The 19948-nt window shown below is 40.9% G+C and overlaps 1 non-coding gene across 1 annotated transcript; it reads right to left on the reverse strand.

The window, feature by feature from the left end:
• Positions 1-13650: 13650 nt before the first annotated feature.
• Positions 13651-13732, reverse strand: TRNAL-AAG (transfer RNA leucine (anticodon AAG)). Its single transcript has one exon. It is a non-coding gene; the product is annotated as a tRNA-Leu (tRNA).
• Between the last annotated feature and the right edge of the window lie 6216 nt (positions 13733-19948).

Below are 19948 nucleotides of genomic sequence, written 5' to 3' on the forward strand. Positions count from 1 at the left end.
TTATTATAAATCTGCGCTTAAGTGAGGGAAGTAACACAGGCTCCTCGGAGAGTCCTGCCTATTGAGCCGAGGGCATTTGAGTTCATCAAACTGGTTTAGTTTAATGCTAAACAAATTATTGCACAAGTGACGTTAAATTTTGGACCCCTGGGACATCAACCTATGCAGCCATGGTTTTATTTGTGTCTGCCGCGTCTGGATTTTTAAATAATTCCTTAGGATAATTCTCTTCCTTTCTGCTCCCAAGGGTTGGGGGCGGGGCTGTTGCTTCTCTTCCTCCGGACAACTGCTCCAGGACTTTAGATACCTTGAATTCAGGATATTTGTGAAGGAAAGGGAATCCAAAACATAGTCAGGGTACACAGATGGAAAAGGATTAATTTTCAAATAACACACAGATGTTGTCCATAAAGTCACTGGAAGTGGCAGTGCACTTGGACGATATGTCTGCAGTCCTGCTGGATTCTTTTGGCATGTGCTTCAGAATCAAATAGTAATATACTCTTAGGATTGAAATTCAGGCATTGATCATAAGGGGAACTAAATGGAAAGTATAGATTGTAACATATCTGTTCCCATTACTAGAGAAACTCAGACCTGTTATCACTGTGTAGCTGATGAGTGACTAGTCCACACAGCAAAAATGGCTTCAGTCATGAAGATTAAGGCCTTTCTGCTTCCCAGCACTCCATGAAAAAGAAAAGAAGTTACATGTAGGATTGAATGGTCTTGGAGGAGGGCATGCAACCCATTCTAGTATCCTTGCCTGGAGAATCCCATGGACAAATAAGCCTGGCAGGCTACAGTCCATAGGGTTGCAGAGAGTTGGACATGACTGAAGCGACTTACCATGCAAGCAGAATTGAATAACAAGTTCAGATTTCCAGCTCAGACACAGAGCTTTGAGGAATCATCCAAGTTAAGTCTTTGTCCCCTGGAGACATTCTTGCAAGGTCTTCAAAAAAGTGGTTTTGTTTAGGTAGTACACATTGGCAATCGCTAAAGCAGTACATGTTGGCAATGAAAAACTCAACTAAAGGAATTATTCCTGGAAACTGGTCTGTATGGAATTGTCTTCAAAATCTGCGGGTCATGTACTTGAAAGACGTGAAATTTTGTCCAGTGTTATAAGGTGATATGATACAATTCTGTGGGTGTGGCTAGTTGCAACATAGCATTAGACATCAAATTAATTTTTAGTTCCATTGCCCCCAATTTCCTCCACACACAACAGATTCTACCACTGTAATAAGAGGATACAGATAATTGATACATTAATGAAATATCTCAAAACAGTCTAGTTTAATTTTTTAATGCTGAATCTGATATAAAAGTCATATAAATTATCAATATTTTGAATGACTTACTATATAAAAATTTTCAATGTAATTTGTGCATGCTAGTGAAAAATAAATTTATGATTTCTTATATATTGAAATAAAATGGAATGAATAAGATTCTAAAATAGATCAATTGATGGTTACTACAGAAACTGATTCTATGGACATTTTAACTCAGAACAGTGGGGTTATACTCATTTTCAATGACAAACAAAACCACTCCCCTAAATAGTTGAAATCAGCAAAACAGACTAAAATTAAAATTCTCTCCAATGCTTCACTTTATTATATGTATACCTAACTATATCAGACTTTGAGGCACTTAAATCCTTCATATTCTGTGATCTTTTAAGTCACCTGTGCTCATGTCCTGTGGTGCAGTTTGTTTTCTAAAAAACATAAAACTATTTGACAGAATTAAGGAAGACATCAAGGATCTGCCACTATCACATCAAACGTTTATTTGAAATAAAAGTAACACCAAAATGTTCCATTTTCCAATTGATCTATCAGTTAAATCAGAATTACATAGGGTGTTGGTATGACTGTGTGTGTGTGTGTTGTAAATGTGTTTTAAATATAGATTCCAGAGTCTTGGCCCAGATAATCCTGAATTCTCCTGAGAAGACTCCTGTTAAGAAGTGCATCCAGGATTCCAGCTTACAGCTATCTGACTTCAAAGCATTTGCTCTCAACACACGTGTTTTTCAGGCCACAGGTCTGAATAATCATTAAAGGTTGTGAAATCAAGTTATCAAGTTTGTAGCACAAGGTCAAAATGTTTCCCTTTTAATGAACTAGAATAGAATACAAAATATCAGAGCCCAGGGCATGCAGTTTCAGTTGTCTACACAGCTTTTTTTTTTTTTTTTCCTGCACTTCAAGGCATGCAGGTTTTTATCTTCCTGACCAAGTATCAAACCATCACCCCTGCAGGGGAAGAACACAGTCAGCCACTGGACTGCCAAGGAAGTGCCATCTACACAGCTTTTAGACTGTGTTCTGGGTGCCCCCATGTAAAATGTATTTCCTACAGTACAAGTTACATGGTTGGATTTGGAGAAGTCTTCCTGAAGCAATTTCTTGAAACTTTATAGCCATTAAATATTCTCGTGTATTAATCTCTGACGAACTAAAAAAAGTAACTTCCTATTATTGGCTTTTTAAAGTCTCTAAGAAACCCCGAGTCATAGAAAATGGGAGCACTCTACACATTTCCATTTTGAACAAGACAGTGTGCTAAGAGGAACTTTGTGATTTGTAGAAAAGCTGAAAGGAAAGGGAGGCTTATACTTGGTTCATTTACTCCAAAATTCTGGGCTCTAATCAAACACTTGATTCTGGACTTTCCTACATCAGTAGGTTACCATGATTGTATTATTGAAGACAGGGTTTGGGGAAGAGGTGCTTTTTTTGGATAAACAAATTTTCCCTTTTCCAGCTTCCTCATAGGAGTGTTGTTGTATGAGCACAACCAAGATAATGCTGTGAAGACCACCTGTAAATCACTGTCTGATGAAGAAGACTCCCCTTTGTGGACTCTTAAGAGTCACACTATCTTGGCTTTTGGTACAGAGCTTTTCTGGAAAACTTTTCTTAAAATGGGCTATATATTATTTTATAAATTGTTATTCTTTTTATTTAATTCAACAAATAAAAAAGGGGGAGAGGGCATACCCAAGTTTGCAGCATTGTTTGGAACTGTAAAATATTGGAATGAACGTTAATATTCACATAAAAAAGTGAATAAATTAGGACACATATGCACAGTTGGGTAATATGCACCTACAAAAATGAATAAGGACAATCTCCATGAGCTACTAAGGGATGAATTCCAGGACAGATGATTAAGTGAAAAGTCAAATGCAAGAGTATCCATAGTATGATTCCCTCTGTAAGGGAATGATGAAGACATAAGAAAATACATTTTTTGTTCATTTGTGCAAAAGATATACAGGAAGGATAAACCAAAAATGAAAGAGAATTGTTATCTCTGGGAGTGGGGATTAGAAGGGAATGGGGAAAAGGGAGGAATGGGAGCAGAGTCATAGTGATGAAGAGGCAGTGACAGTTTTCTGAGTATGTCTTTTTGTACAACTCTGACTCTTACAACTATAGTAATATTTCATATACCAGCAAAACAATCACATTATTAAAAGTAATAGGAATGGGGGAACTCAGAATGGAATACAAGCACTAACAAATGAACCAAAATGTATTAAATTAATAACACTAAACGGATTTGGAAGGATTAAAATTAACTTAACTATAGAAAACAGAATCTTGATTGGATAATACAAGGATAAGACAAAAGTAGGTAGACATAAAGGTTGTAATGCAATAGTTTTAGCGCAGAGATCAGATCAGATCAGATCAGTTACTCAGTCATGTCTGACTCGTCTAGTCAAGGCTATGGTTTTTCCTGTGGTCATGTATGGATGTGAGAGTTGGACTGTGAAGAAGGCTGAGCGCAGAAGAATTGATGCTTTTGAACTGTGGTGTTGGAGAAGACTCTTGAGAGTCCCTTGGACTGCAAGGAGATCCAACCAGTCCATTCTGAAGGAGATCAGCCCTGGGATTTCTTTGGAAGGAATGATGCTAAAGCTGAAACTCCAGTACTTTGGCCACCTGATGCGAAGAGTTGACTCATTGGAAAAGACTGATGCTGGGAGGGATTGGGGGCAAGAGGAGAAGGGGACGACAGAGGATGAGATGGCTGGATGGCATCACTGACTTGATGGACGTGAGTCTGAGTGAACTCTGGGAGTTGGTGATGGACAGGGAGGCCTGGCATGCTGCGATTCATGGGGTTGCAAAGAGTTGCAAAGAGTGCAGAGATAGGGATTAATGATTCTGAAACTACTATGTGTCTACTAGAATTGAATAAAGAAGTAAATACTATGTACAAAGTGAGACCCAGTGTTCTCACTAGTGGAAAAAGACACATTTGGATAAAATGACATTTGTCCTAGATTAAGATCAGGAGTATTAATATAAAGTTATATTTTAAAATACATCTACAGTTTTATAGATACAGAAACCTAGAAGAAAGTGTATGTGCATGGGTTAACATACACATATACTTCCTTGCTCTGTCAGTGGAGAGGACCTAAAAGCAGTTACAGCCTAGTAGGAATTAGCACACTTGGCACGCAATCTTTGGTTTTTAAGCATCATTCTTCAATTAAAGAACCCAGGGGCCCCTTGAAAAGGGATTGGCTCCAAGACTGGAGTATGAAAAGTATAGGGTGGACTAGGAATATTTTGTGGTGCCAGAAAATAGGAAGTTGCTTAAAATAAAATGAAAATTTGTTGAAAAACGTGGCAAGCCAGTCTAAAGCTGGTATGATTTGAACAATAAAATACAAATGGATAATATTGGATTTTAACTCACAGATTAAAATATATATCCATAGATAACATACATACATAAGGAAAACAGACAACTTTTCCTTGTTTCAGTTAAGTTAAAATCAAGAGGTGGAAGCTAAAGTTGAATTAAATTTGAAGGAGAAATCAGGATTTGTAGTCTCAAAGTATCTTCCCCAATATGTCTCTCTAGTGCAAGAGAAAGGAAATACATTTATAGTTGAGAAACCTGTATGCCACCTTAATTGAGTAAGGTAAATCTCACAAGTAGTAGACACATCAACATCATGAACTCCTTGCATTGAGAAGGATACTTCATCGTTTTTGTGATATTTCCTGGCAAAATGCAGGATGAGAAAAGTAGACAAATTCGAACCAAGGAATGTTTTAAGAGATAATTAATCAGGGCTTCCTTGGTGTTCAAGAGGCTGAATTTACCTGCCAGTGCAGGGGATTTGGGTTCAATCCCTGATCCTGGAAAAACCCACAGGCCACTGGGCAACTAAGCTTGTGCACCACAACTACTGAGCCAAGCACCTAGAGCCCATGCTCAACAAGAGAAGCCACCAACAATGAGAAGCCCACCTGCAACAATGAACACCCAATTCAGACAGTAAACAAAACAAAACAAAAACTAGAAAAACAAAATAATGATCATCAATACTCCAAAAATGTGAAGTGCATAAAAGGAAAGGACAGACTAAGGAATTATAGACAGGAAGAGACTAAGGACAAACATTAAGTAAATTCAATGTGAGATCCTGAATAAGACCCTAGAATAGAACAAGAACTTGGTGGAAAAATCTGTGAAATTGAATATAGTCTAAAGTTTAGTTAGCAATATTGCACCAATGTCCATTTCCTATTCTCCAAAACTGTACAATGGTTATGTAAGACATTAACATCAGGGGAAGCCAGTTGAGGGATATAAGGAAACTTAAAAAAAAAAAACTATTCTTGCAACTTTCTTGTAAATCTAAAATTAGTTCAAAATAAAAAGTTTCCTAAGAAAAGATTTCTGTATCTCACCATGTTATAACTCTTTTCATAGAAGGGAGAAATACACCTGAATGTGGCACAGATTTGCCAAGGGGTGGAAACATAGATGGCTTTTATTCTTGTGTCCAAACTTTTAACAGTTTTTCAAAGTTTCTATCTGACTTTACTGTTAGCAAACAACATGCTTATTTAAAAAAAAAAATAATGGATGCTGAGTTTCTAGACATCTAGGTGTTATCTCTCCTCTTTCTGCTGTTTATCTGGACTTTCACTGAAATTATATACTTGTTTTTTTATTTATAGATTTTTCACTTATATATGTATTCATAAACAATATGGTTTAGCTTGTCCTGATTTTGAAATGTACATATGCAAAGTCATATCTGGAGTATTTTGCTTTTATCCCTGAGTAAGATCGTCCCTCTGTGTTATACTGATGCAGAGAGTTCTAGTTTGCTGATATGCACTGCCTTTGAATATTCCATTTTTACCTGTGCACCAATGTATTTATTTATCTAGTCTACCACTCATGGACATTCTTGTGGTTATACAATATAGCAGGTTTAATTTCTCAAAAATGGTCACAACAATTTCTCCTGACCCACATTCACTCCTCTATCAAATTTAATTCTGGTCCCCTTGAATCTGAATGACCTTGTGGCAGCTTACTCCAATAGAGTGTGGAGGAAGGGAAGCTGTGGGACTTTCATGGCCAGGTCTTAAAAAGCAGCGCATTGTCTGCCTTATTTGCTGGAACCCTCAGGCTTTGATCTCTGAACTATCCATCTCTGAATTTCAGTGATTCTGAGGGCCCCATGTAGTGAGAAAGCCAATCTATCTGTGGAGATGACATTTGGATACGCTGGTTAGTCTCTGTAATCTTTGAACCATCCTAGTTTAAGGAGTAGTGTTCTTCTGAATCTCCAGCTGTTTCCAGCTTCCCGTGGTCAAGTCTTCTCAGCTGAAGTCCCAAATATCATGGCATAGAGAGAAGCCAACTTCACTCTGCTCAATATGAAATCTTGATTTGAAGAATCTATGGGTATAATAAAATGGTTGTTATTTGAGGTCACTAAGTTTTCAGTGCTTTGTAACCTAAACAATAATGGTTTCAGTTTACTTTCAAAAGTTATTAGCTGGCCAGTTACTTATTTTTTTAAGAACTCTTTTTGACTATAACCTACATTAAAAAACACATTTTTCATTATATAGTCACACTTAGTGTACTCATGCTTGCCCTAACTGAGCTTTTGAGGAAGTAATAGATATTCCTTTTAAATGAAATTTGCTCTGCTGTTTATTCTTCTCATCTATTCCCTCTCCTCTTTTCTTTATTTAAGTTCAGTAAAGATGATCACAACGAAAGAAGTTGATTTCATAAATAATAGGTCTCAGTCAGCAGATTGAAGGTGTAGTTTAAAAGGTGGTCTTAATCTCTATCTTGAAGAATATGTATACATTTCAATTCTTATATATATATTGCATTATACACAAACCCACACACATTTTACACTTTAAACTCAGAGTTAAATTGTTCTACACTGGCCTAAGGCTGAGTAAATCAATAAAAACCAAAACAAAAAATATGGAGTCAATCTAATAAATGCTTCTAAACTTAATTTGGATGTTAAAGCATATGGAAACTCCAGGAACCCATCATTGTTTTAAAATGAAAGCCTGAGACAGGTTAGTGACTCACCCCTGGACTGCCAGAAAGGGAATTCTATGGTACCTGGAGGGAAAATGTCCCTGCAGAAGTTCCAAGTGTAGAGTAGTTTGGATTTGGGGATGGGATGGAGGATTTGTATCCTTTCTTGGTCCAGAAGAGCTTAAGAATATCAAACATAAGTGTTTACATATATACTCTTGAATCAAAACACAGATATCTTAATCCTGGCAAGCTCTTCCTGTCTAGAAACAGGACCCTGTGAGAAAGAATGACTTCATTGATAGTAACTACCTTTCCATTAACCTTAATATTGGACTCAAAGTCACTTTCCTAATTAATCCCTTCACTATCTATTTATTCAAAGATGCTGCTGATGTTTTCAAAAGAGATGGTTCAATGAACGAGAACAGATTGCATTTAGGCCGGTGTATGTTTTCTCTGTTCTTTACTTTTCTGTCTTTATCTGTACCTCTTCCTATTATTTCCTCACCATCCTTTTACATTCCCTCCCCATTCTCCCTAACTTCATGCACTTGCTGGCTTGTAAATGTAAGGTTTATCCATTTACAGAGGATTGTTAATTCATAAATAGCTGCAGTTTGGCATGACAATTAGACACATTCTTGTATAGTTCTCTATTGCTACACGATATGCTATCCCAGAATTTAATAGTTTAAAATAATAACAAGCATGTATTATCTCACACAGTTTCCATGGGTCAGAAATTTGGGGGTGACTTAACCGGTTGGTTTTGATGTGAGATCTCTGATTAGACTGGAGTCATATTTATTTTGGAAGATCACCTGAAAACTTGATTGAGAATAGGAAAGCCAGTTCTCACATGGCTTACATGGCTAGCAAGTCAGTATTGTCTGTTGGCAAAAGGCCTCAGTTCCTGGGCACATGTACCTGTTTACTGAGCTGCTTGAGGGCTCAGTCCATCACAGCTGGCTTCCACAAGAATGAGTGATCCAAGAGAGGGCAAAATTGAAGTCATACTATCTTTTATGACAAAACTTCAGAAATCACAATATTCTCTTACTTCCATAGGTCAGTCCTATTTAGTTTAGTTGTATGCACAAGTGGCTGCATATCAGATGAGAATTTCCAGGGCCATGTTGGACTCTCTGGCTATCACTGTCCTGGAGACAAACAACTTCATTTCAGACCCCAATTCTAGCACTTACTCGGTTTGCAACTTTAAGACATTTACTAAATTCTGTTTCTCATATTTAAAATCTGGATGAGGGTAGTACAGTAGATTTCACTTTTACTCCCAATATTTTGCTGCCCTTTTGGGGAGGATTATACATCCTTGCCCACTGATATGGATTTATAATAGGCCTCCCCCTGTGAGGAATATATCGCCTCAATATCAGTCATCACCATGGGAGTTGCTTTGGTTGATAAAATGTGAGTAGAAGTGAGGTGGATCCACATACCAGCAGAATCTTTACAAGCAGTGAGATCTCTTTATGTCATTTTCTTTAAGTCTGGGTCCCTCCATGAATAAAATGTGGAGCAGAGCCACAGCTGATCTATAAAAAATATATATATATACAATGTGAACCTAAAATAACCTTTGCTGTTGTTATCCACCATGTTTTGGGGGTTGTTTGTTATCTAATCTAGCAGAATCTAACTGACACAACAATTAATCAGTAGGAGTACCTTAAGATTTGATAAAGTGTTTTTGAAGTGTTTATAACACTGAGACATAGTAAACAACCCTATGTATTACCTTTTATCTATTAACCAACCTAAGCTCCCCTGAATTGAGTTTGTAAGCCATGACGTCAATTAGTTTGTCAGAGGTGTATTTACTTTCTGGTCTGTGCTGTGTGCTGTCCTTAGTCGTTCAGTCATGTCCGACTCTTTGTGACCCCATGGACTGTATTTTCATCCGGCAGTAGTCTCCCAATCAGTCAGTTCCACCACCCTGAGGACCCTTGTGTACAGTGTTTTGTGGAAAAGAAACACTGAACAAGTTACCATTCTACAAACTCTTCTTTTTCTAGGGAATCACCAATCTTCTTTTTCTCATACTTGCTTTTATGTGAATTTTCCAGACTTACAGTAATCAAGATATTCCAGTATAATTTATGACAGTTACAATATCAATATAGTCAGTTACAGTTTAGAATATTACAACATACTTATAAAGTTTACCATAGAGAAAATACAATGTGGTAGGCACTGTTCTAAGCACTTTACAAATGCTTAGTCACTTAATTCTTATGATAACCTTATGTGTTATTATTATCACCATTTTCCAAAAGACAAAATTGCATCCAAAGACATTAAGCAACTTGCCCAGGAACTTAAACTAAGAGACACCTTGCTGTTTCTTCTCTTGGTGAGATAATTCCATTGACTAATTCCATCATCCTTTATAAATTGGTTTTATACCACATACAGTGAAATTTTATTTTCATATTTTAAAGTTTTATTTCTAAGCACTATTCTTTAGTGCTTTAGGTTTGGGGTGGTGTAGAAAGAAACATGAGAAATAGAATTTAGTAAATTTCTTAAAGTTGCAAACCGAGTATTCTTGAGGTTTGGGTTGGGGTAGAAAGAAAGGGGGATGCAGTAGGAAACAGGGAACAATTTGTAGGACAGCATAGTTTATGAAGTCATAGCATAATCCACAGTAGCTTTGAGAGAGTCAATTCCTAGGCAGGTTGATAAGAAGTCTGGGGTCCCCGAGGAGGAGCAAGGGGTCTGGGGCTCTCGAGGAGGAGCAAGGGGTCTGGAGTTCTCAAGGAGGAGAAAAGGACAAACTTTTTTTTCCTTTAATCCAGGAGCTGATGATTACCCAACAAAACAACTCAGTTTAAACTCTGTACTAAGGATTATATGCAGATGACACCACCCTTATGGCAGAAAGTGAAGAGGAACTAAAAAGCCTCTTGATGAAAGTGAAAGTGGAGAGTGAAAAAGTTGGCTTAAAGCTCAACATTCAGAAAACTAAGATCATGCATCTGGTCCCATCACTTCATGGGAAATAGATGGGGAAACAGTGGAAACAGTGTCAGACTTGATTTTTCTGGGCTCCAAAATCACTACAGATGGTGACTGCAGCCATGAAATTAAAAGACGCTTATTCCTTGGAAGGAAAGTTATGACCAACCTAGACAGCATATTCAAAAGCAGAGACATTACTTTGCCAACAAAAGTTTGTCTAGTCAAGGCTATGGTTTTTCCTGTGGTCATGTATGGATGTGAGAGTTGGACTGTGAAGAAGGCTGAGCGCCGAAGAATTGATGCTTTTGAACTGTGGTGTTGGAGAAGACTCTTGAGAGTCCCTTGGACTGCAAGGAGATCCAACCAGCCCATTCTGAAGGAGATCAGCCCTGGGTGTTCTTTGGAAGGAATGATGCTAAAGCTGAAACTCTAGTACTTTGGCCACCTCATGTGAAGAGTTGACTCATTGGAAAAGACTCTGATGCTGGGAGGGATTGGGGGCAGGAGGAGAAGGGGACGACAGAGGATGAGATGGCTGGATGGCATCACCGACTTGATGGACGTTGAGTTTGAGTGAACTCTGGGAGTTGGTGATGAACAGGGAGGCCTGGCGTGCTGGGATTCATGGGGCAAAGAGTCAGACACGACTGAGCGACTGAACTGATCTGAAGGATTATATAACAACAATGTATCCTGTTTGAGGACATGTTTCTCTTTGAGAACCTTCTGACTAATCCTGTTAAAATGTATATTATGGGAGTGGGTCTGATGAAAGTGAAAGTGAAGTCGCTCAGTGGTGAGACACTATGGGCTGTAGCCTACCAGGCTCCTCCATCCATGGAATTGTCCAGGCAAGAGTACTGAAGTGGGTTGCCATTTCCTTCTCCAGGTGATTTTCCTGACCCAGGGATCGAACCCAGGTCTCTGGCATTGCAGGCAGTCACTTTACCATCTGAGCCACCTGGGAAGCCCAATCTTGCTATAAGTTCTAATCTTGTCATCTTAAAATGTAAATTGTGGGAGTGTAAGATCTTTACAACCTTGAGATTTTTTTTTGTTTGTTTATTAAACAATTTAAAAAGTATGTAACTCCCTTGCTAAGACTAGTGAGGGGGCACTCTCTGTCCCCCTTCTGATGTCTATGTCAGAAGCTTTCTCTGTCCTGTTTTATACTTTAATAAAACTCTGCTATACAAAAGCTCTTGAGTGATCAAGCCTGGTCCCTGGTCCCGAAGCTAAATCTTCTTCGGAGATAATGAATCCAACATCATTCACCATAAGCCATCAGCTTCCCCTTTAGTTTCCATCAATGACCCACCGCTTCTGTGATGTGGACAATTCAGGCTTTTAGATTTTTTTTCTTTTCTACTCCTTTCACCCAATACTGGTCTCACATAAAGTGTTTCCATATACTTCCCTGGTGGCTCAGAGGTTAAAGTATCTGCCTGCAATGCGGGAGACCTGGGTTTGATCCCTGGGCTGGCAAGATCCCCTGGAGAAGGAAATGGCAACCCACTCTAGTATACTTGCCTGGAGAATCCCATGGACAGAGGAGCCTGGTGGGCAACAGTCCACGGGGTCGCAAAGAGTCGACCACGACTGAGCGATTTCACTTTTACTTTCACACACTTCCCAACCAAAATGTGGTTCTTAAAATTTCCCTATGGAGAAATTCTGGAGCCCTTAATATTCAGGGGTTTAAGAGAGCACAGATGTCATAAAGGTTCTCCCTTTGTAAAATATGAATCTTGAGCCTACAGTGGTGAAGCTGCATCCTGAAAAAAAACAGCCTCCATAGAGCCAGCAGTGTGAGCGCTAGGACAGATATTTTTGTTCTTGTCCAGTTACTCAGTCGTGTTCAACTCTTTGCAACCACATGGACTACAGCATATCAGGCTTCTTTGTCCACCATCTCCTGGAGTTTGCTCAAACTCATGTCTATTGAGTTGGTGATGCCATCCAACCATCTTGTCCTCTGTTGTCCCCTTCTCCTCCTGCCTTCTATCTTTCCCAGATAGATATCCCAGGGCAGATACTGGGTACCGCAAACATTTTAGAAAATGCTGAAAACACAGCTCCGTATACGAGTTGCTCAGGAAAGACCAATGTTTATCAGTTGGGTTCAGCCCCACTGTCTGTCACTCTATTAGTACAGTCCAGTTAAAAAACTGTTCTAGGGGTTCACATAGGAGGAATCTAATAGCAGTAATTAGATAAACAGATCATGAAAGAGTTAAGAAACCAGAAGAAAGATGCTGCTAATCTGCTAAGTCGCTTCAGTCGTATCCGACTCTGTGCGACCCCATAGACGGCAGCCCACCAGGCTCTCCGTCCCTGGGATTCTCCAGGCAAGAACACTGGAGTGGGTTTCCATTTCCTTCTCCAATGCGCGAAAGTGAAAAGTGAAAGTGAAGTCGCTCAGTCATGTCCGACTCCTAGCGACCCCATGGACTGCAGCCCACCAGGCCTCTCCGTTCATGGGATTTTCCAGGCAAGAGTACTGGAGTGGGTTGCCACTGCCTTGAGGAGTAACCAAAAATAAGCAGCAGCAAGAAGTTGCCACTTTTCCAAGGGCCAGAGTTGGGATGGACTCCCCAGTGAAGCTGAAATGACACAGGCTGGTGAGATAGGAGCTGAGACCACCAAGAGATCAGCTCTCTAGTGGAGAGCTATACACTCTAGCAGCCATACAGGATCAGGAGGCTGGATCTCAGGAAGGAGAAATTCCAGGGTTTTCCCAGGAAGCAAAGCAAGAAGGGGAGAAATATCTTGGTCTCACCAACATGTTCTATCAGTCCTTCCCATTGGTCAAGTCTATTGGAAACCAGTGAGCAAGAAAGAAAGTGAAGTCACTCACTCGTGTCCGAGTCTTTGTGACCACATGGACTGTAACCTACCAGGCTTCTCTGTCCATGGGATTTTGCAGACACAGGTACTGGAGTGGATTGCCATTTCCTTCTCCAAGGGATTTTTCCGACCCAGGGACTGGACCAGGGTCTTCTGCATTGCAAGCAGACGCTTTACCATCTGAGCCACCAGGGAAACCAATAATGTCAGCTGTGGGCTCTTCACATATGGCCTTCATTGTGCTTGTGTGTGTTAGTCGCTCAGTCGTGTCCGACTCTTTGCGATTCCACAGACTGTGGCCCGCCAGGCTTCTCTGTCTGTGGGAGTCTCCAGGCAAAAATAGTGGAGTGGATTGCCATTCCCTTCGCCAGAGCAACTTTCCAACTCAGGGATGGAACCCTGGTCTTTTGCATCGCAGTCAGGTTCTTTATCATTTGAGCTACAGGGAAGTCCTAAAAATACTGGCAGCAGTGGGATTCAAACCCACATCCCCAAAGAGACTGGAGCCTTAATCCAGCGCCTTAGACCGCTCGGCCACACTACCACTTCCAGGTGAGCAAGGGAGCCTGGGCATTGTAGTTTTCCCTGACATACAGCTGACTTGGAGGGAAAACAGGCAAATGATGGAAAACAATCAGAAATTCAAACCAGTATTTCTGCAAATCTGATGTCTGAGCAAGAGACACTGCATCTGCACTCAATCACAGGTACACTTCCACTTTTAAACACTCTGGATCAAGAAGACAGTTTCACTTTCTTTTAATCAGGTGTGATACCCAGATCCTCTGACAGAACCCCAATGATCCCTGTTTTGGAGGGTTCATACTCCTGGGTTATCTTCCTGTTCTTGAGTGTGTGCTGATCTGGTGACTTGTTTCTGACAAATAGAATATGTCAAAAGCTATGATGTGTCATTTTTGAGATTAGTTTCCAAAGGGTTGTGGCTTCTATCTTGGGCTCCCACTTGCACTCTCTCACTTGCACATTTCCTCAGAGGAAAGTCAGTTGCCAAGTAATGAGCTGCCACATGACAAGAAACAACCAACAAAGAACTTGAGGACTTCTAAGAGCCCTTGAGGAACTGAGTCCAGCCAACACCCATGTGCATGGGTGTTGCAAGTGGATCAATACCACACTGAGCTTTGAGATGACTGTGGGCCTGGCCACATCCTAAATGAGAGATGTGAGAGATCCAGAGAACCCAGATTACCTGAGCTCACATCCTGAAGCTGCTAAGTCTGGATGCAACAATAGGTAACAGATAATCCAGATGAAACAGATGGGTATCTTTTCAGGGGCTCCAAAGAGCTCCAGTACCACAGTCCTTTCTGTATTGGTGCAGAAAAGAATTCAGTGAGAGGCAAAGTGATAGATAAGAATTGATTTACTTGTGAGGCTGGTGGCCCAAGCGGGTGGGTAAGGAGGTCCTGTGCCCCAAAGACTTCCTGGGCTACAGTTTTATAATCAAAGGAAACGTGGGATGGGGAGGGAGGGAGAAGAACTTCTTTGTCTTTCTTGAGTAGACGTCACGTTTCCATCATCAGCTTCCGCTCCAGGTTGAGCAGGGGAGTTTTTTTTTTTTCCTTTGTCCATACATGGTCAAACTTGTCTAAAAATTATTATTATTATTTTTTAATGTGTTCAGGGGGTATGTCCTAGGGATCATTAACTTATTGATCTCACTGGGCAGGATGTGGGTCTCATTCCACCATTGTTTTATTGTTTGGGACATATCCCTATGCTTCTGTTGCCTGATTTTGTTCCTAAGCAAGCCTGCTTGGTTTTGTGGTTAAGAAAGCCTGCTTTGCTGAGTAATCATTAACTTGCAGGGGTCTCCTATATTTCCTCTATTTATAGTCCAATAGTGGGATCAACTATTTAATCACCTACTTTGTCCATTTACTCTGCCCCTATCACAGGGAGGGATAAACCAAAGACATAAAAGGGGAAATAAAGGGAAGAGAAAGCATCATTTTTAGTGTCTGTTATGTACCAGGAAGATCCCCTGGAGTAGGAAATAGAAACTCACTCCAGTATTCTTGCCTGGAAAATTCCGTGGACAAAGAAGTCTGGCAGGTTATAGTCCATGGGGTCGCAAAGAGTCAGGCACAACTGAGTGACAGCACGCATGGCACCAACATACGTACCAAGCCCATTGTTCCCACTTAACCTTCACTTCTGTCCTCTGAGTTGGGTGATCATCATTGGTTCTGTTTTCCAGACAAGGAAGCTGAAAAGGGACAATAATTTGCTCAAGGTTGCACAGTGTTGAAAAGCAGAGACTTGATGGATAGCCAAATCAATGTTTTTATTCTTATCTCACACTGTTCCTGAACTCAAAACAACCAGTCTTCAAAGTTGCAGTCATTTCATTTGTGTTGAGTACAAATAAAAAAGAGAAAATTGTTTAAAATCAAATGCCTTCTTGCTTTCTTAAAATTGTATCCACCACTTCTTTCTTTCTCAGAATATCATAACTCACCTAAAATGTTTAAAATAAAATTTTAAATAAAAAATTTTATATTTCTGATCCTTTCTGCACTTAAAGATGGAAGTGTGCCTATGGTTGAGTGCAGATACGAAGTTTAATGTACAGGCATCAGATTTGCAGAAATATTTGTTTGAATTTCTTCTTGTCTCTTTCATTCTCCTGTTTAACCTCTGAAGCTGCTGTCTGTCACTAGAAACTACATTTCCCAGGCTCCATTGCTCTTTAGGCTTCCAGTAAATGTGACCAATGGGAGACACTAAATGTTGGTGAGACAAGGGCGTTTTTTAGTTAAAGACCAAAGAACAATATAAAATTGGAGTAATAAGTAACCAAATGAAATCAGAGCCTTCAAAAGACAGTTTTTAGCTCTTTGGGCTACTAGAGCACTGGTTTCATTGTGTAATTAGATAATTATTGTTATGACAACAGCAGCAAACAACAACTACCTCTTTTAGAGATGTCTTTGTGTTGGGCACTCTTCTGAGATCTTTACCTATATTCTCTCATTTGCCTTCCCAGTAACACCATGAAGCTGATTCAGCTCTGTGTGTCTTATTCTCATTGGCACACCTCCCCCATCCATCCATTTTACCAGAAACATGTATGTACTCAGCAAGTTAGGTAATCTGTGATTAAATAAAGTTAGTGCCTTATTTTATTTATAGAGTGAGCATTATAATCTAATGAAATGAGGTAGAAACCACATTCCAACCAATCCAACTCTAGTTTAGACAGCTAGCAGTAAATTTGGATAACAATGAATATTTGTCTGATCCTGAGGCATAGCTTCTGTGTCACAGGTGCCATCTAAGCAGGATGGTTCCTACTGATGGAGCCAGAGGACCGCTCTCCAACAACAAAACACAGATGCCACCACTGGAAACCCCAGCTGAGCTTGTATTTCTTTCGTGACTGGGTCCCACTGGGGCATTCGTGGAGAGTGGCGGTGGGAGAGTCTCTACATATTTCAGCACAGACCACTTAGTGTGAAAACAAGGTACTTTAAAAAAGTGCTTCTTAGAAGGTAGTTAATGCTAGATAGAGAGGAAAGAGACAGGGAAAAGATCAGACAAAAGAAAGGATGGGGGGAAATACAAAGGGTTAAGTGAAAATTTTCAGAAAAAGCTGATGGTTTGTAGTTTTCATGGAGAGCGTTTGGGAAGATGAAACTCAAGTGGGTTAGAATAGTGATTAAAAAGTGCAACCTTAGCTGTTAATGTAAGCTGTGCAGATACACTCCTTTCCACTGACCACCGCCCTTAGAGGTCATTAACTCCTCCTAACAGGTCTTCCTACTTCTGGTCGGCAGGCACAGTGTGGCTTGTGTCTGCTGGAACTCATGGGCAGAAGTCAGCCGATGCATGGTGCCTGTTTCTGCAGCTCTGAGTCACGTGTCAGGGAAGGGAACAGCCTGATGCACAGAGCGGCTGTGCTCCAGAAGGGGCCCCAGTGTCTGTGCTGTTCCTGTTCATAGAGGGAGCGTGAGAACAGACTTGCATGAGGAGAAGAAACATTTTCTGTGTGGGTGTCAGCTGGGAACGCCAGCCTCCTAGCACCTGGGAACATTGGCTGATTCTCCCACGGGGAGAGAAGCAACCATTGTTCCCAATTCATTGCCAAGCAACCAGAGGCAGCCCCTGGGGTCACTGGTTAAACAGCCCTGCCTTTGCTCATGGTATTCCTAGCCAGGCTGTACTGACAGTCCACCCTCCCAGCATCACCATCTGCCAGAAGATGGTTGCCCTCCCAGCAGGCATCTCTCCGGTCTGGGAGTAGGAGGAAATTTAAGGAGGGTCCCACTGAGAAGGTGACATTTGAGCAAAAGCCTGAAGGAAGTGAGGGGTGAGGTGAGTTAGGCTGGGGGCAAAAAGTTTTCCAGGCTTTCTCATAAAACTTGGAAAGTCGATATACGAAGTCAACAGATGGGAAGCAATGCAGGAATATCCATGGTAGCTGTGGATCATATGACTGCGGGAATTAAATCAGCCTGGGGACATGGGGCTCATTTGGGATGTGACACAGAACTCTGGGGGCTTCCCAGGTGGCTCAGTGGTAAAGAATTCACCTGCCAATGCAGGAGATGTGGGTTCGATCCCCGGGTTGGGAAGATCACCTGGAGAAGGAAATGGCAACCCACTCCAGTGTTCTTGCCTGGAAAACTCCATGGACAGAGGAGTCTGGCAGATTGGACATGACCTAATGACTGAACAACAACAACAACAAACAGAACCCTTTTAGGTAGGAAAACAGAACAACAGTGTGAGCCAATGTGTGTGGATGAGACAGAGACATAGACAAAGAGAGGGATGAGAAGTATGAAAGTACATTTACGGGGTAGAAATGAAGGATGTTTAAGGCAGTGACGTGCTGGTAAATGTTTAACAACTGGTGCTCCAGGAAAACTCCTTAAATATTTATTTGTAGTATTTGCTAATTATTGGCATATAAATACTCCCACTATGGCCAATTCCAGGTTACTGAGGTTACACTGAACACAGAATAGAAAGCAAGGAAAGTTCAAAATGACATGTAGATTTTCCACTGGAAGCCTGAGAGTTGAAGATGTTGAGGGCAGTGAGTGGATGTCTACAAACCACTGATATGTTTTGTGGCTGCACAGAGACCAAGGGCCCCAATCTCTAAATTCACAGCCTGAAGGACTGAATTAAGGGAAACTTGAAGTTTCCTTTTGTGCTCTTCCCAACCTCAGATATGCAGATGACACCACCCTTATGGCAGAAAGTGAAGAAGAACTAAAGAGCCTCTTGATGAAGGTGAAAGAGGAGAGTCAAAAAGTTGGCTTAAAGTTCAACATTCAGAAAACTAAGATCATGGCATCTGGTCTCATCACTTCATGGCAAATAGATGCGGAAACAGTGCAAACAGTGGCTGACTTTATTTTTCTGGGCTCCAAAATCACTGCAGATGGTGATTGCAGCCATGAAATTAAAAGACACTTACTCCTTGGAAGGAAAGTTATGACCAACCTAGACAGCATATTCAAAAGCAGAGACATTACTTTGTCAACAAAGGTCCATGTAGTCAAGGCTATGGTTTTTCCAGTGGTCATGTATGGATGTGAGAGTTGGACCATAAAGAAAGCTGAGTGTTGAAGCACTGATGTTTTTGAACTGTGCTGTTGGAGAAGACTCTTGAGAGTCCCTTGGACTGCAAGGAGATCCAACCAGTCCATCCTAAAGGAGATCACTCCTGGGTGTTCATTGGTAGGACTGATGTTGAAGCTGAAACTCCAGTATTTTGGCCACCTGATGCGAAGAGCTGACTCATTTGAAAAGACCCTGATGCTGGGAAAGATTGAGGGCAGGTGGAAAAGGGGACCACAGAGGATGAGATGGTTGGATGGCTTCACCGACTCAATGGACATGGGTTTGGGTGGACTGCAGGAGTTGGTGATGGACAGGGAGGCCTGGTGTGCTGTGGTTCATGGGGTCACAAAGAGTTGGACACGACTGAGCAACTGAACTGAACTTCATTTATTTTTTCCTTTCACAGAGGCAGTGTGTCTAGGGCCCCTTTTCCTTAATGGATTTCCACATGTTCTTTTCTCTGCCAAAGTTGCTTAGGTACCCATAAGATGTGATTCTCCATATCCAGGGAGTTAAATTGAGCCAAAAAATGGAGCAGGCAGTTTGAAGCATCCCTGTTTTAGGAGTCTCTACTCTTGCAAAGGTGGCTCAGCTGAGTTTGAAATGCCCACCCAATCCACTGGGGCTGCTTCTGTATCTGAAATAGACCTGGTGGGAGGTGAGAAGGTGCATGTATTACCATTTCGAAACCATGTCTGCCAGGTCCACTCCTCTGGAAGCTTCCTCCGACCATGGGACCATGGGGTAGTGGCTGCCAGAAGCAAGTAGCACTCTGGTTTATCACAACCGCAGTCACTTTAATCTCTGCAGGTGGAAGCCAGCATATGCAGACTTGGAAATCCTGACATCCTCTCTGACTTCCCACCCTGTGAATAGATCAACAGGTGAAGGTGGTAGATTATTTCTATACGTACTTCTATCTTTACATAAGTTTTCACATGTTTATATGAGGTTTTACAAGGAACAAAGTGATTTCTCATGTGCTCTCCGTTTGATTGGCTTTTCAAAACCCTGGGAGGTGCTATTATCCCATTGTACAGATGAAAAGCCTGGTTTTTCAGGGATGGCAGATGACACACCCCCAGTCAGAAACTTGAGAAACGACGGAGCTGGAATACAGACCAAGATATTTTTTCTTCCAAACTCCCATTTCTTTTCAGAA

The sequence above is a fragment of the Bos taurus genome, chromosome 23 (genome assembly GCF_002263795.3).
Source record: "Bos taurus isolate L1 Dominette 01449 registration number 42190680 breed Hereford chromosome 23, ARS-UCD2.0, whole genome shotgun sequence".
NCBI classification, from domain to species: Eukaryota; Metazoa; Chordata; class Mammalia; order Artiodactyla; family Bovidae; genus Bos; species Bos taurus.